The sequence below is a fragment of the Gadus chalcogrammus genome, chromosome 13 (genome assembly GCF_026213295.1).
Source record: "Gadus chalcogrammus isolate NIFS_2021 chromosome 13, NIFS_Gcha_1.0, whole genome shotgun sequence".
Lineage (NCBI taxonomy): Eukaryota > Metazoa > Chordata > Actinopteri > Gadiformes > Gadidae > Gadus > Gadus chalcogrammus.
Genome location: NC_079424.1, coordinates 10,091,636 through 10,109,011, shown reverse-complemented (window position 1 = coordinate 10,109,011; position 17,376 = coordinate 10,091,636). Strand labels below are relative to the sequence as shown.

General features: G+C 48.7%; 1 protein-coding gene across 2 annotated transcripts in view; it reads right to left on the bottom strand.

Moving 5' to 3' along the window:
* Nucleotides 1-12,791, bottom strand: part of LOC130402559 (plexin-A1-like) — a 172,561-nt gene extending 159,770 nt beyond the window's left edge. For both annotated transcript variants that reach the window (XM_056606771.1, XM_056606773.1), the window contains exon 1: nt 12,662-12,791. The gene's annotated coding sequence lies outside the window, so the exon portion shown is untranslated. The remainder of the gene's footprint in view (nt 1-12,661) is intronic.
* Nucleotides 12,792-17,376: the final 4,585 nt, after the last annotated feature.

Here is a 17,376-nt window from a genome sequence, read left to right as displayed (position 1 = left end):
ATTGATCCACACGTCGGAAGTTTCATTAGCATGTGAGCCAAGTCAAAATCTCCTCCAAATCCGGATGGGTTATGCATCAAATATGAAGCTGTGTTGACCAGCTAACAAGGTGGAGGGGCTGTCAGTCAACACGGAAGGAGAGGGAGGGACAGAGCAATGGGAGGCTGCAGGGCGGGGGGACAGCAGGAGAGAGGGAGGGAGAGAGAGCACAGGAAACAGAGAGAGTGGAGAGGTCTCTCCTTGCCCTTCCCTTCCTCATATACATCCGTCACTCTCCTATTGACATTCAGGTGGGAACTGCCTTGCCTGCAGACCGTGTCTGTGTCTGTGTCTGTGTGTGTGTGTGTGTGTGTGTGTGCTCCATTTACAGGACATGAGCAACATGCTGACATTATCAGGAGGGAGCTGTGGCTCCACAGATCTGTTGATGAGGTGTGTAAATTGGAGAGGCTCGGCGTGTGTGCGTGTGCGCGTGTGTTGGCCACGTTCTGCGTCGACGCAGAACAACTGACGGAGGGGTGGCAGATAATGGGGGGGGGGGGGCATACAGCTCACACATTTGCCGTCCATCCCTCTCACTGACTCACTCCCTCTCGTTCTCCTCCTCTGCTCGCTGTGCTATCTAAAAAGGCCCTTAAAATCACACGCCCGGGCTCCGTGATTGGTTGACCTCTCTGCATGATTAAGCAGCCATTTTCATCACGTCCCCTTCACCATGAGTGAGAGGGTGAGAGAGCGGCAGAGGGAAAAGTAGAGAGGGTGAGAGCGAGACAGAGAGGTAAAGAGGGCGAGAAAAGAGGCAGAAAGGCAAACCGATCAAGGACGCCAGAGAGAGCGAGGCGAGAGAGAGCAAGAGGGCGAGACCAGCGGAAAGGCAAAGTGATCAAGGACAGGAGAAACAGCGCGGGCGGACGAGAGCGAGAGAGAGAGCAAGAGAGAGAGCGAGAGAGCGAGAACATGAGACACTAAGCAGAGTGGGATCTCTCTCTCTCCCCACTGATGACAGCAGATGTGATGAGTGGCGAGAGAAAAAGTCAAGAGAAAAGAGGGACAAAAAGAGCCCCTCTATATGCACGCCGCCGCCGCAGCACCCTCAAAGCAGAGTGCAGGGCGGGCAGTGGCAGCCAACGCAGCTGGCACGCCGTGGCCTTGTCCGACAGAACCGCCACAAAAGGACAGGCTTGGCACTAAGCTAATTAAAATAGGCAAAGAACCGAATCACCCGGCCACTGAATTACTGAATTTACAAAATGAACAATTAAAAGGATTTAGCTGCCAACCATTTCTCCGGACATGCCCCGAATGACTAAGCAGGTAGAAGACGCTTTTTTTTTCTCTTTCAAAGTGCTTCTCAAGGACAAGTGTTTGAGTGTAGAAGGCTGCGAGGGAAAAAGTTTAACCAGCGCGAATGTATTGCCCTTTATGAAGTGCTGTTGCCGCCGCTAAACGGTACTCTGCTACCGGAGGTTAAACGCCTTGCCCAAGGGCACTTCGGCCGGGGATATTACCAGATCAGGAGGCCAGCACGCTGTCGGGTACGAACCGGAAATGAGAGGTTGGAGGAGTCGCGGTCTCTTCGACCCAGGAGGCATCAACACCGAGGACAAATCACCAATCAGGAGGAAAGGGGCCAGCTTTCATTTCCTTCCCCGAAACCCCGGCTTCATGTCCAATAAAACCGCAGCGACCCCTCCCCCGCTCTCCACAACATCTGCTTGGATTCCAAATAAAAGAAGAGTCATAAACGACTGTGCGGTGGGCTGGGTGGCGGTGCGAGCGTGGGCAGCTGCTCCGACGTTGCCGCTCAGTCCTTCCCTTTGAGTTTGACTCAGCTTCTGGTCTACTTTTATGTAGTCCTTCTTCTCTGAAGTCCCCCCCCCCCCACCACCCCTACACCTCCATCTTTCCTCACCCTGGCTCCCGTCATGGGACGGCCCCTCTCTACTCGTAAAAACGGGGCTCAACGCTCGGCAACATCGTTGTCATGCGTGAGGCGCGGTTAGCCCTGTTCTGAGCTAGCTTAACGTTAACTTGCCAAGCACAACACCACCCTCCCTTCCTTCCTTCCTTCCTCCCTTCCAAACGTCTCTTCCTCTGCCTCTCCCCGTCGATCCTGGCAAAGGAAGAGGCTCTGTCGTCGTTTTGTTGAGATTTCGCGTTTCCCTCCCTTTTTACAAAAGGAAAAAAAAAGAAAAGAAAAAAAAGAGCTCAGAGCTTTTATGGAGCTCAGGCTACGGGCAGACTGGGGAGATGTGCTGCTCAGAATGTGTCTGAGCCCCGGCCAAGTCTGCCGCTGCTGCTGCCGCCACTGACGGGTGGAATGAGGTGGGCCTCTTTGAAGGGATACAAATTAAACATCTACACAGTCATGGATTTCTTGTTACGGTTGTTTGTGTGTACCTGGGTAGAGCAGCGGCAGATGTGGGGCAATTATGGTGCCATTTTAGGGCCTACATGTATGGCTGTTGTTGTTTGTCTTACACTGTGTTTGTGTTGAAAGAAGAAATTTCAGTTGGACAATACCATTGTTTGCTTTCAGTGGGGGGCAGTGGGGGAGGGGGGGAGTTGGCTCAGTGGCCTGCCAAGAGCCATGACATCCTGATCTTAAGGGCTAAATGAGGTCACACACAGGTAACAACAATGGTGAGGCTGACCGCTAAACCAGAACGGCCACATTCTTCTGCAGTACTTGGCGAACAGGACGGGTCCAGTGAAATAATAAAGAAAATGGAACGGTAGGAAAGGAAGGGGAGGCAAGGAGAGGGAATGGCTCCTCCCATCCGCCACGCATCAGCACATCACACCCATCACAGCCCCAACTTTCACCCCCCAATTCCAGTGGTGAATACGTTGACCTGGCAACAGTTGAATGACATGACCGAGCCCCTGCATTCCCTCATGATGGCCACCTGCTGAGCTGTGTGTATGCAGCCCCACCCCTGTTCAATTAGACACACAATCTACCACCTCCTCCAAGATATAGAAGAGGAGATGAGGACCCAACTTAAAACTAGGACAAGTGCTAGAACAACACACAGCTCGCCTGGTTACCCTCTGATTAGTCGTCAGTGCCTCGGCTTCTGGGAAAAAAGCTCCTGGCGGAGGTCAGCGCAAGGGGTTCAGAGGTGACCTGGCACAACTGGAGCAATCATGGGACAGCAATGTGAGGCTCCAACCCACACCCACTCAAAAGCTCCTCTCCCCCACCCCCCACCAACCACCCATCTCAAGAAACCAACAAATGGTTCCTGCCAATATAACCCGACCGTCACAGCCCCCACCCCAACCTTTCAAGAGGGATCAGTGTAACCTTTGACCCCCCCCCCCCCCATTCCATTCCACCCCCTCCCTTCTTCTCCCCCCAATCTCAGTGCCTCCTTATCCAATCCAAGAAGTGCCCCCCCACCCCCCCCCCCTCTTATAAACCTCCCCACCCCACAGTGTTCCTGCATTGTCTGGGGGCCAGGAGGGCAATAACCCCCAGTGCTCCTCCTCCCCCGGTCCCTGGCTGCCTCTTCTCCCCGGGGGAGAGGAGAGGAGACCTAAAAGCCCACCAACTCCCCTCGGGGTAAAAAGGATCTGTTTTAGTACAGGGGTAGACCAGGTCTGGCAAAATAATTAGGCCAGGAACTCACCACCACCGTTCTGCACACCATGCTGCTCTTAACTAGATGGGCCCAGGGAGGACGAGAGAGGTAGAGGTGGGGAGGGGGGATGGGGGGGGGGGGGGGGTGGTGGTGGTTAGTGTTTATGGTCCCAGACCACATGTTTCCGCTGAGGGGAGGAAATGCACACGAACCCACAAACACAAACAAGCACAGGGAGCTTCTTGAAACTCCTGTGGACGCCACGTTCAGCCCTGCAGAGGTGAAGCCTCAGCTCGAGCTCCGCAGGGACTGGGCCAGTGGTGGGTTGCAGGTTGAACTGGGCAGTTGGTAGCATAATTCTGCCCGTCATAACAGTCCCCCTTTCCCCGCTTTGGATGCTTGCCGGCGAGGAAGGGAGAAGACCGCCGGGACGCTGTGGGGTCCGACGGTGGAAGGGGAAGAGTCTGTGTACGTGTGTCGGCGGTTCGACACGCTGCCCGGCTCAACAATGGCCATGAACAATAGAGGCTAGGAACAGCAGGGGGGGGGGGACCACTCCTCATGACCCCCCCCCCCCCCATCCCTCCCTCCCTCCCTCCCTCTCTCTCTCGCTCTCTTTAACCCTTTAAGAGGAGCACAAAGGCAGGGAGAAGGTGATTTGGAGGGAGACGGAATAAGAGTGGATGGAGGAGGAGGGGGCGTTGGTAGGAGGCGCAGAACTGTCTGTACCTCCACCGCTGTGTCCCTGCCAACGGACAGGTCGGGAGTTTCTTTGTGAAGCCCAACTCACAGAGAGGTGGAGCAGATACCACTAGGCCTCTGAACCTCACCTCCCAACAACGTTATTTATGACTCAGCTTAAAGACCCTGGGCCAACGGGCGGCAGGTTGATCTTGGGGGTTTTGTAGTGTAATGTTGGCCTTTAGGCCATTATTTTAACTTTATCTCCCTTTCGATGCTGGTTTTGCGGGCGTTCTGTTTGGCAACGGTGACCCGGCAGATTCCGCAGCCAAAGCTGCAGTTTCCAATGAAGTCAAACAGCGTTTAGTTGTTTCTAAGCCGGGCCCAGAATGAGCCTCACAGCTGCCGCAAGGAAAGTGGCCACTAAGAGTTTAGTGTGGAGAGGTGAGGGGCTTGGATGCACTCCATGGTGAATTAGGGAGAAAGCTACTCAAAATCTACCCTCCCTCATGCTGCTGAAGTAGGATTGCGTTGTTGTTTTTTTGAGGACTAAGTGCTCATACTGGCTCATACTTTGAGGTAAAAAAGGGAAAAACAAAAAGGGACTGAGTGGTGTTTTCCCGCATCACGCCTTCCTGCTCATGCTCACACACAGCTGAACCCCCATTAACAAGTGTCGATATCTAATACAGAACAAAAATGCAACAGTCTGCAATGTGAACTACGAAGACCTCTGTGGTTAATCAAGACAACATCTGTTGGGAAAGTATGCAGCTGAACACATTACAAGAGCATGGCACGGTACCCTGTGACCTATGACAGACATAGACACACACACATGCATAACACTCCCTCTACCTCTCCTTTGGAGTGCCTTAGGGGGCAACACCACACCATTGACCTGTTTGAAATTAGCCTCCCTTCCTTCCGCTAACGGGGGGGGGGGGGAGATCAGGGGGAGTGGAGGTGGCTAGCCCCGCTCTGATGATGGCCACGATGCATGGGCCAGACAAGTCCGCTAGCTAGCTTGATGATTGATGGGCTATCCCGCGGCCATGCCTTTCTCAGGCCAAGTGGCCCTCTTCAAAAGGCCCGCCTTCTATTAGTCTTATTTACAGGGGCAGAGGAATGCAGGCTGTGTGAGTTATTTAAGATATCCCATGGTTAATATAACAGAGACTATGGCCGGTGGTGGTGGGGGTGGTGGTGGTGCTGGAGGAGGCGGTGGAAGCGGGACTGCAGTGCAGAGGGCTGAGGTTGGAGGGTGATGTAAGGCAGGAGCAAGGTATACATGGAGGAGGAGGAGGAGGAGGAGGAGGAGGAGGAGGAGGAGGAGGAGGAGGAGCTGGAGGTGCCCAATTAGATAACGCTGCACCATTAACATTTATCACAACAAATGCCGGGGTTAACTCCTCCCCATTTCATCTCACCCCGCAGTCTGTAACAAGGCATTTAATACAAGTATCCCAATGCACACACACACACACTTTAAGCCGTAGATTGTATCCCGTCCCGAGCAGTATCATTCTGCAGCAGTTTACACGGCTTGCATATCGACGAATACACAATCCCACAATGCACTGCTTATCTCAATGCAAATACACGCAGGCACACACACACACACACACACACACAGGCCTAAAGAGGCAGACTGCAGTCTCCAGAGAGCACATTACACAACCAGTAGGCCCTCTCATCTAAACTGTGACTGCATCAGCATCCGCACCATCAGCCACCCTGCACCAGCCCATACAGTAGGAGGTTGTCATGGAGGTGACATACCGGGTGGATGTAAAGGCAAAGTTGCCTGGCTCCAGGGTTTCTGGAGGGACATAATGGTTTGTGAGGGAATTCAATAGCGCTTGTCGTCTTTTAACCTACACGGCTCGCTTCTTGAGAAGGCGACCAAGCTGACAGATTGTGACCTTTAAAAGAGAGAAGTTGGCGAGATGTGTCAGGAGGGATCGTTTCAATTGGGTCTCCGTTGTGCCGTCTGCCTACCTTCCCGACGCAAATGTAATGTAACGTGTTTTTTTGTTTTTAATAATAGTAGAAAACACATTTTGGTGATGACAGAATTAGCCAGAAATTAGTCTTTCTCCGTACTATCCTAATCCTAAATACATTTCTTTACATATCAGGTACGCCTGAGTGTCCATAAAAACACGATATCATGTCTTACAGGAATGACCCAGTGACTTGGGAGAAGTGATCGATATCCCTCCCTCCCCCTCCCCCCCAGCCCTTGTCCACGGGTTTAGGAACAGAAAGGAGGAGATTTGGTTGTTTTTTCTGAGTCTGGGTGCCCCACATTCCCCTCGGCATGATTCACAGGGCCCTAATCTGCCCTGTCTGAGTCAGTGTCGAGTGGCGAGATCGCAGGCAGGAGAGGATTAGAATGCTGATAAGAGTCTTGCCATGCCAGGCAGGAGCTCTCTCCCACACACACACACACACACACACACTGGGCCACAAACCCTGCAGCCAATGACCTCAAACACAGACACGAGCAGGCTGAGGCCATTGGCTGAAGGGTTTGTGGGTGGATGTTAGTCGGCGTGAGTGCCAGGGTTAAGAAAAAGAAAAGTGCAACTAAATGTATGGAGGCAGATTGGGGGATCTGTGGTGTTGTACGACCAGACCCCAAACCCAACACGACCACTGGGGACGGAGGATGTGATGTCAGTGGTCGTCTTCTTCATGGTTCAAATTAATAATGAAAGATTTCCATTTCAACTTTACAAGGAGACAAGGCCCTTGTTACCCCGCCCACTCTACCAAAACCATAGTATTGTCTAGTATTGTGTAAACAGAGTGAGGGGGGGATGAAATACAATTTGTTGTTTTTGCCTTACTTAAATCATTCTGTGCATGCTGCTTTACATTCCCACTAAACTCCTCAACATGCCTTTTGAACAAAGCGGTCCTTCATGTACAAACACGACGCACGGGCCACATTCGAGATGGTGGTGGTGATGTTGGGTGGGGGGGAGAGATGGCATTTTTTTTCAATTTGCAGCCAGATTAGCAGGCAGGTTTTTGATAGTGTCAGGGCAAAAAGGAAATGATTTTTGTTCTCCTATTCAGAGTCGTCTTGATGTGAGTAGCCTTTTTAGTGCCTGCTTCAAATGCATCAACCCCCCCCATAACCATACCAGAGCAGCTGTCACTTTCAGCAGGCACTGTGGAGGACGAATGCGGGGGAGGGGTCCTTTGAAGAATGGTAAAAGTGGGCGATAAAAATACACTGGGAGAGAGGGGTAAAATTAATTATACATAACAGTCATTTCACTCGGATGAGCACATCAGACACGGCAAGCGAGAGAGAGAGAGAGAGAGAGAGAGAGAGAGAGAGAGAGAGAGAGAGAGAAACTTGGGCTGTATTCCAAAAGAAACAGCCATTTCCTGTAAGAAGCCTTACGTTCTGTGCCTTCCATAACCTGCTGATATGGAAGAGCAGAGCTGTGCCGCAGATGGCCGAGGGTTGATATTATTTCAGCAAAAGGTCAAGGCTTTTTACGACAGCCGAGCAGGAGCGAGGCGGCCATGTCATGATCCTCAGAACTACTCCCCGACACGTTCTGCCGAGGGGAGGAACCACCGGCGACGCGGTCGGAACAACATCCCTGCTCCTTCAGGAGCGCCCGGCCCTGGGCACTCAGCTCAGCACAGCCTTTAATTGACCTCCTATTTCGCGGCGGCCAGTGTTTCTCGATGGTCGCACGCCCTCCGGGCGTTACCTTTTTCTGTGCGAGCGAGCGGTCCTGCTCCGACAGCAGTGGCCGCCGCCTGTCGCTCCCAGCTCCTTACCGGGGGACGAGCAGTCAGTCAGGAGCATAACTTCTATTAAAAGCGGCATCCGCGAGCGAGCGAACACACACACACACACACACACACACACACACACACACACACACACACACACACACACACACACACACACACACACACACACACACACACACACACACACACACACACACACACACACACACGAGAGACTGACTTTAGGTAAAGCCCTAATGCTGGTCCCTATTTAGTGATTTCCAATATCACGGCAGCGGCGAATAACTCCACGCCTCAGGGCGCCACGGCAACCCTGGGGGAAACACTGCCGCTCAGAGAGAGACGGAGGGAGCGGAGCGGGAAACCAATGGGAAGGTTGGAACCACGGGGAAACACCAGGAGGGTGAGGAACCGGGGTTCTGGTGAGGAGGAGGGGGGCTAGGACACGGATTTTACCCAAAGAGGGGTTCCAAAAACAGAGAGGATAAGCGACAGGCGGCATGCTCGGTGCAGGTGGGTCCGGGGGGTTGGGAGGGAGGGAGGGAGGGGGGAGGTTCCCCAGTAGCGAGGCGGCTGGAACGAGCAGCGCTCCGCTAACCTCCTTAGTGAGACTGACACAAATGAAAACCCATGTAATAAAGAGAGGGGCTCCGCCAGCTACCAGACGCCAGCAGCAGATGCTGTGTTCCAGCGGCTGCTATGCCCACCAGGCTAGCAAGCAACCCCCTATACACACACACACACACACATGCGTGGGTTAAGGGATGGGCGCTCTATGTATGGGTCAAGACACCAGATCTGGTATTGCGTGTGATGCCACCAGGGACCAGGGTTCTCTCATTCCCTCCTCTCAACACAAACTCAGGGGGTGGTGATAGAGGGACCACATTCACCCAACCATACCACAGCTAGCTCTGAGATGGTGTGTGTGTGTGTGTGTGTGTGTGTGTGTGTGTGTGTGTGTGTGTGTGTGTGTGTGTGGGGTGGGGGACATTGAAGGAGGGGGAAGAGAGTAGGGAAAGAAAGAGTAGGAGGAAGAGAGAGAGTAGGAGAAGAATGAGAGGAAAGCATAGCAACAGAAAGGGAAGATGCTAGCTAGAAAACTGCCACCTGAATGGGGGGAGGTAAACCGTGGTATAGGACTGACGGGGAGAGAGGAATAGACCAAAAGACTGAGAGAAAACCCAGGCCATCTTGATTGGCAGGTTAGGGTAAGGGCTGTGGAGGAAATGGAAATGGGGGGGGGGGGAAGAGAGAGAGAGAGAGAGAGAGAGAGAGAGAGAGAGAGAGAGAGAGAGAGAGAGAGGAGAGAGAGAGAGAGAGAGAGAGAGAGAGAGAGAGAGAGAGAGAGAGAGAGAGAGAGAGAGAGAGAGAGAGAGAGAGAGAGAGAGAGAGAGAGAGAGAGAGAGAGAGAGAGAGAGAGAGAGACCTACGGATGAGGTTGTCACATTCGTATAAAATGTCTGACAGTCCAGGAAAACTGGAAGAGGAGTTATGATTTGCCAAGTATAATCGTATAATCACACACACACACCTAAAGAATTGCACTCCGAAACCGCAATCTATTGTATTCACCTATACAGCCACTCCATTCCAATAGCACAGAGCAGCATTGGCTTTGTGCTCAGGTTCAGCACGTCCCCTCATGGATACAATATGCGATTTACACAGCTACTTCCAGCTCTTCCCCTATTTGGGCAATATGCGGCTAAGTGGACGTTTAGAGGGGTGCTAGCGTTGAGCCGAGTTATCCTGGTGCTACACTGGGAATCAATTCTCACGTGTGAAAAGCCATTTGCGCGTTGTGGCCCATTTGCATTCTAATTAGACACCGACTTCACCGCGCCACTCGCCAAAAAAGGAAGTGTAGAGGAATGCTGTGATGGGGAGAGGGGTGGAAGCCGGTCTGGGGGTTGGGGTCGGCTGTCCAGAGTGACAAAGGCAAAGCCAGAGGGGTGCAAAGTGCACATGTCAGCTTGGATTCCTAACTTTGGACATCATAGGACTGGCCTCCGTGGCATGGTCTAAAATGAGCCCAACCAGACAAGAGAAAACGCATGACTTGGCCGGTCTATTGTGGGGAGATTTCTATCATAATTGGAGGAGATTGCCGGGGAAACTGCTTGTAATTTTCTGGCTCGACTGATAGCTTTCATGTGAAATTCCATACAAGGTCGTAGACGAAGCAGAAGCAAAATAACCATAATAACCAGAAAGGTGCCAAAAATGAAATTGTATCGATTGATTGATTGATGGTGTGATCACAGTGCTCTCCATCACGTTGGCTAGTCAGTAATAGATTAGATATACAGTAGGTGGAACAAGCTGCCGGATAAACATGTAAACTCACATCAGACACACTCTATCAAGTTATGAGTTTATCAATCAACTGCCTTATCATGTTTTAAAGTCTGCCTTATCAAGTCTTTGTTGTTTGAATAATGAGCTGATTATCAATAGGGCAAAACAGAAACCAAAGCAGTTACTTTGAACATTTGAATTCCCGTTAGATAGGCATAATGCATGCAATGATCACGTAGTGAATATTAAGAAAGCCATTGGTCAACCAAATGCAGCACAATATGTTTAGAAACTTTAAATGCACATAGGGATAGGCATATTAGCAGGGTCCTCATTCGTCGACTGTCTTCAGGAGTGGCTACACCCAGAAAATATGCATCTCAAACTTCAGAGAAATACTTAGTAGACTGTATAACCTCTCACTGGCCAATGGAATTTATTTCTTCGTAGGGTATTTTGTCACGTTTCAAGTACCTACTATAAGAGACAGATTTTCTAAATCCATTTAAATCACTGATTCCATTGATGGTTTAATAGAAGAATTTAAGACGGCTCCACCACACCCAAATGCAATTTCCAAAGCGATTTGTTTAATTATCACGCTGAAAAATAGGTCGATGTTCTTTTTGTATTGTTCGTTTATGAAGAGAGGAGACCACTCGTAATATAACAGGAACAATGCCCCGTCCAATTACATTTTTAGGCAATCACACTGCGAATGTATGCCATGTCGACCGCGCTGTGATGAATTGCAGTGGTCCCTAGCCTGTATCAGATCCTAAGAGGTGGAAGAGCATGTCGTTGCGCGGTGTGTTTGTCAGTCACCATCATTGCTGGATGAATGATCAGCTTCGGACATCCACCTACTGCCGCCTTTTAAACTAACATTGACGTCACGCTGGATATGGCGCCTAATTTGCATATGAAAAGTTGTTTTATGTAGTTGTCAGTGAGACGCCGCTCCTTGACAGCATAGTGGTAAAATCGGGGTCAAATCGCAACGACACACCACATAACAACTGGTTAAAATTATGCATAGGATTAATGAGATTCATGAAAAGGGGTAGGCAGGCTACAGGCTTTGAATTGAAACTAAATTAGCCGGTGTATAGATCGGGCTGGCCCTGATTGTTATTCCATGTTCCATTTAAAATAATACAACTGCTGAGAATCCAAGAAAAAAGGGAATAGGAGCATTTCCGATAGCTGATGCACACCCAACACACACCCACAGCTCGCAACACTCTATCGGAGCTCAATACGGAATTCAATTGCTGTCGAATGTAACAAAGCTTACAAATTGCCTCTCATTCGTTAGCAGATTAACGCTCTTTTCACAGCACCAACACAATTTCTAATTATTTTAAAGCTAATTGGGTAATCGATTTTTTTTTTTTTACAAAGCAGCCCCACCACCACGTCCCCTCGAGAAATACAACACTCCTCCCATATGTCCATTTAGAGATTAATACAGACCAAAGTATATAGCCTGGGCCATTAAAAGCGAACAGGCATGCAACGAATCTCATCTAAATAAACGCGTGCTTCCCAGTGCCACACAGGGATGATTTTCCCGGCGACACAGTCACTGTCAGTCTGTGAAAACCTATAATTATGTATGGTGGTGACATTCCTTCTCTGAGCCATGCAACAGCATTACGCACTCCAAACCACCTAGAAACCAAGTGGATGTTATTCTTTGTGGTAACCTATTTTAAAAACAGGCCATAAGGGCAGGAACAGAGCTCAATAAAACCGCGATCCCTCTTTAGGGATTAGCCTACAACTAGTTGGTAGGTGAAACGTAGCGTGTTCTGCAAATTGTTGACAGAATAATAATCAATGGTCTGTAGTATGGATCAAGGTTTTGCTGAGGAACACCCTGGCTACTATTATAAAGCATAAAGCAAAGCACGTTGTAGCCAGCGAGTCTAAATATCGGAGTTTTGTGGTTGATCAATCGGACTTGTGTGCTGGTCACTCTGGGGTTCTCGGTGCTGATTTACAGAGACACTGGTCGGACCAAAATGAACACAGATTGCTGCATTGAAGAATTAAATCCACTTGAGTGGTTTAAGGAAAGCCTTGTCCAATGCTATGTTTGCAGTCGACCGCTTCAAACTCGCGGATCGCCGACCATACACCCAGCGCCAGCGGTACAGAATAGCTTTCGGCGAGACGAGCAGAAGAAGACGAACGCAAACTCGCAACACGGAGGAAGGAAAAAACACTCGTATGTTTTATCCGCAACCCTCCACATTTCACCTCCGATGGAAACTTGTAACCCAAATCGAGGTGATACTCACAGCTTTAAGTGATTCGTTGAATAGATATCCTCCTTGCCATGGTTTAAATTCCAAAACTTGGAGACATTTCCACTCTCGTCACGGAGTAGTCGTGCTCGCTTCGGCGGCTGCCCTGCGTGTGAATGAGGAGGAATGCAGCTCGGGTTCCAGCAGAGTGGGAGCAGCTCCAGCCTCCTCCATGTGAACAGGAGGCGCGAGTTACCGTGGAATGTGCTCCGTCGCTTCAGTGCGCCGCCGAGCCAATGGAGGGCGTTGTTGGGTCAATTGCTGATGAGACAGAACCACATCTAGTAGTTACTTTTTTTTCCCCTGCTGCCACAGCTCCAAAAATGCCTATCCAATCTAGAGATGTTTTATGGCAATATTGTTGCCACCAAACTATTATTGTTACATGAAATGCCATTAATGAGACTTGAGTGAGAAAAAGAGAGTCTACCTTGACATTGGAAGCAAAACAACAACAAAAACAACAAAAAGCTGAATCCGGAACATAAAACAGAATCACAACATTACATTCATAACATTATTAATGGAACATCAACAATGACACATATCGGGAATATTTGTGCTACTTACATCAACCAACCAGTTTCAAGTTTCATTTGGTTGATACAATCCACGAAGAGGCGAGGCTGGCATATCCTAAAGTGACAGTTAGGAGACACATCCTGGCTGCATGATTCACCCGGTTGGACTGGCCCACTTTCTACCACCCTCTCGTTGGGATATGCACCCTGAAGACCCTCGAAAGTGACTTTGAAAGCAGAGCGGAATTTCAATATATCTATCATCGTGTCAGCTAGTATCGAGAGCTTTGACAAAGTGTGTATTGGGCGTCGTTCCAATTTGTTTCCGAGGCAAGAAGGCTTTTGGCATAACTCAGTTATACTAACAGGCAGCTCACGTTACCAATTGCACCCGGGAGACCAGAGAGCATGGTGTGGTACTTACCACACCACCTGGGCGTGTGTGTGTGTGTGTGTGTGTGTGTGTGTGTGTGTGTGTGTGTGTGTGTGTGTGTGTGTGTGTGTGTGTGTGTGCGAGAGAGAAATAGAGAGGGTTGTGAGTCCGGTGGCTTCAGGAGAACCACGTGGTCAGCGTTAGAGTTTAATAGGTCAACTAAGCCTAACAAACTCAATAAGAAGGAGCAGGTGGTAGCCACCATGCTTACAAAGCTAGTTGTGTCCCTTACTCTGTGGTAATTGCCACATTCTGTCATTCTCTCAATCCATTGTCGCCACACTGTTCAACCCGGTTGAACCAGTGTAATTTATAACACTAACAGTAACCTCTGCTATAGATAATGAAATACAGCAGTAGCAGGATATAGTATATAGGATACAGGATATAGTACACCTGTGGAGAGAGGCAGAGAGAGATCCTTTTTTTATCACCACTACTGGATTCCTGCCTGATAGTAAATGTGTGCTTGTTTCATCCAAAAACCAATCTGCCTTCAACCGAAAAACCCTGTGGCTCAAAGGGATCTCAGGTAAAGCATTGCGTTTCATTCTCCTAATCCCATGCTCTCAAAGGGGCGTCTGGTCTATGATATCTAACTAAAGAACTGTATATGTAGCCACATGATTTGCATAGAGTGTTCACTGATTCACTCTCACATTTTTAAATGGGGGAGATTAATCTGGGCTCTCCGGATTTGACCAGACAGTCAACTGGCCGGGCAGCTTGGCCTGAAAGCACAGAGAATATTAAACACGTTGTAGCAGGGCTTGCTTGGTTCGTTGTTTCCCTTGCTGTCTGCAATTCATACAGTATTAATGGACCTGCGTTTGGTGAAAAGAACAAACTAAGTGAGCAGAGATATAAAACTGACTGATCACTGGGAAGAAGAGGATTCCCAACCGTCCTTGAACACACACACACATACGCAGACACACACACACACACACACACACACACACACACACACACACACACACACACACACACACACACACACACACACACACACACACACACACACACACACACACGCACACACACACATACACACAAGCTTTCACAAATAATGCATAAATAAACACACACACATCACACCAGTGTTTTTTGCGTGCGTAATAATATAGTCTGGAAACACAAAACCCAGTATATTATCGTCAGACTAGTCCAGCTCTTTCTTACCCGGGGTCCTCTCACGCACAGAGAGAGAAACCATTTTCACATATCGTATGCTAATAAAAAACATTTTGAGACAGTTGTAAGCTGGCAAAAAAACAAAGTAATGGTTATTTTAAGCTAGAGTTAATGGGATCAGCAGTGCTTCCTGTGTCCACGAGAAGATTCAATATCCTCCACGGTCAATGTTGAATCTGACAATTGAAAATCAATATCGCCAATACTCACAGACATAATATGTCACAGACGTCTGGCCCACATTTGCCAAACCTTAATACACCGTAGGCCGTAGAAGGTAAATACAGCTGTGATGACCCCTGTAACCCACGGTGACACAGCACTAGCTAACTGGATAATGAAGTTATAATTGGCTAACAGCCCCATTGCTAACTATTAGCCGGCACAGCCACGGCTAATCCTGTAGCTAAGCCTGTCTGATAATTTCATACGATCACTCCAATCTCATTTGGGGCCTTAGAAACGGAGAGCCCGGTGGAACGAGGCCATCTGGGCTCGCTACGGCCCTCGATTGTAGATCAGGACTGTAGACAAGCCATTACCTGGCATTTAGAAGTAGCACTCAACTCACACACACACACACACACACACACACACACACACACACACACACACACACACACACACACAAACACACACACACACACACACATTAGTAATAGCAAAAAATGCTAACAGATGGCAATGCAATATGCTATCCATCTTTCTGCCGCGAGACGCTACACAGCTGTAGCCCACTTGTTGAAGCTTAATCAGCTACTATGGGAATAATAGGATGTTTTGACTGGTTATATCTGTAATGCCCAAAGTCCGGGCAGATCCTGGTATTATTTTACTTTTTAACTTAGACATTTCCATGACCACGTTATTTGTTTTAATGTGTGCCACTGGCTGATCAACATGGATTGATTATGCTTGAAAATAGATTGTCAAAGATAAATCATCTAATTATCATCAGAGGAGTAGCCGATCACTGGCGTCCGCCTGGAGACATCAAGTGATGAAGTGCCTGTAGCGCTCTTGTCAACGGTAATATGACTAAACAACACATCTCCACTTTAATAATGAATGTGCATTTTAGTTGCAGAGAAGTCCTGAAGACTCCGGGGACCTGTTCTTTAATTTGCATCAACTTCACAGACAGGATCACTGGACACGCAACGTATCGTGCCTCCCTTCATAGACCTCACTTATCAATGAGGTGTAAGCGTACACCACCGGGACTGTCTCCTGCATGATCCGCCACATTAGCATCCATTATGGGACTCACCTGTTCAGCGTCAGGATGTACGCTCAGCTGGAACATCTGTTGTTATGTTGAGGGGGGAAAGATCACATTCACCAAAGAGAACACATTCTTGGCAAGTATGATGTGATCTTATGCAAAGCTTGAGAAAAATGACACCTGAGCTTCTAGAATCAAACTCAGAAAATGATTTATTTCACTGTTTAGCAGTCGACGAACGTTGCATTGTGATACATCATTGGGGGTGAGTTATGTTGGGGTTAGGCATGGTTAGGCGCCCGCACTACCTTTCTTGTGACCTCCAATCTTTTGTGTTACCATTTATTCTTCTATAATGACATTATAATTACATTCTAGAGGTGTGCTGGTCCTTCTTCAAAATGTAAAATAGCCTGAGAACGGCTACAAATGGTGCCTTTAAAAAGCAGTCCATGCCATAAATTGAAGTGAGATAAAATCGGATAATGGTCATAAACTAGTGTGATGAATATGAATGACACTCATATAATAGCCTGTAAATATTATTGCCGTTATAGGGGCCATGACGATGACTTCATCCCAATTTTAAGTGTTGCACTTGCAACAAAAGCATCACATCCCCATGACTGCAAGTGAACAGAACTTCAATAACCTTCATTTATTCATCATAAACGTGGAGACGAACCTGATGATGTTAAAACCTCGGAGAGAAGTTCATACACTTACAAAAGAAAATTGGTATCCTCTCCCAGCATTTATCCAATATGCACACACTTGAGGTTTTTCCCTGGTGTTTGAGGTCTGTGATTTTCTTCTGCCAAACACCATCTTTTCATTCAACTCTACATATTTGATTTAATTCAAAGTTACATGAGCTTGTCGTGCGTGGGGCCTAGGGTTAATTCGAAAACACTCCCACATGTAAACATTGCAGGAGGTGAACATGAGGTCATAGAGGTGGCATGAGGAAGTGAAAGGAAGTCTAGTGGGAAAGCACACAACAGGAAGCATTCTACCGGGGTATTTGGGGGCACAACACATGAGACGTAAGGAGATCTGCTCCTTATCCCAGCCCTGAGAACCTTCCCATTCTGGAGGAACTGGTTTCGCTTTCATTCCAGAACTATGCAGAACAGCACCTATTTGGGGGGATGATGGAGCTGGTGTCAAAACGATCTCTACTTTGAATAGGAGGATACTCTGTTTTCACGGAATCTGGAGCTGGTGGCAGGCTGCCAAGCGCTTTGGCCCAGGCCTGGTTTCAGACCGGGGTGACGGTAACAGTTTTAGTCACATCTTGGCAGGTACGCGCATGCCAAGCAGGACATGGTTTTGG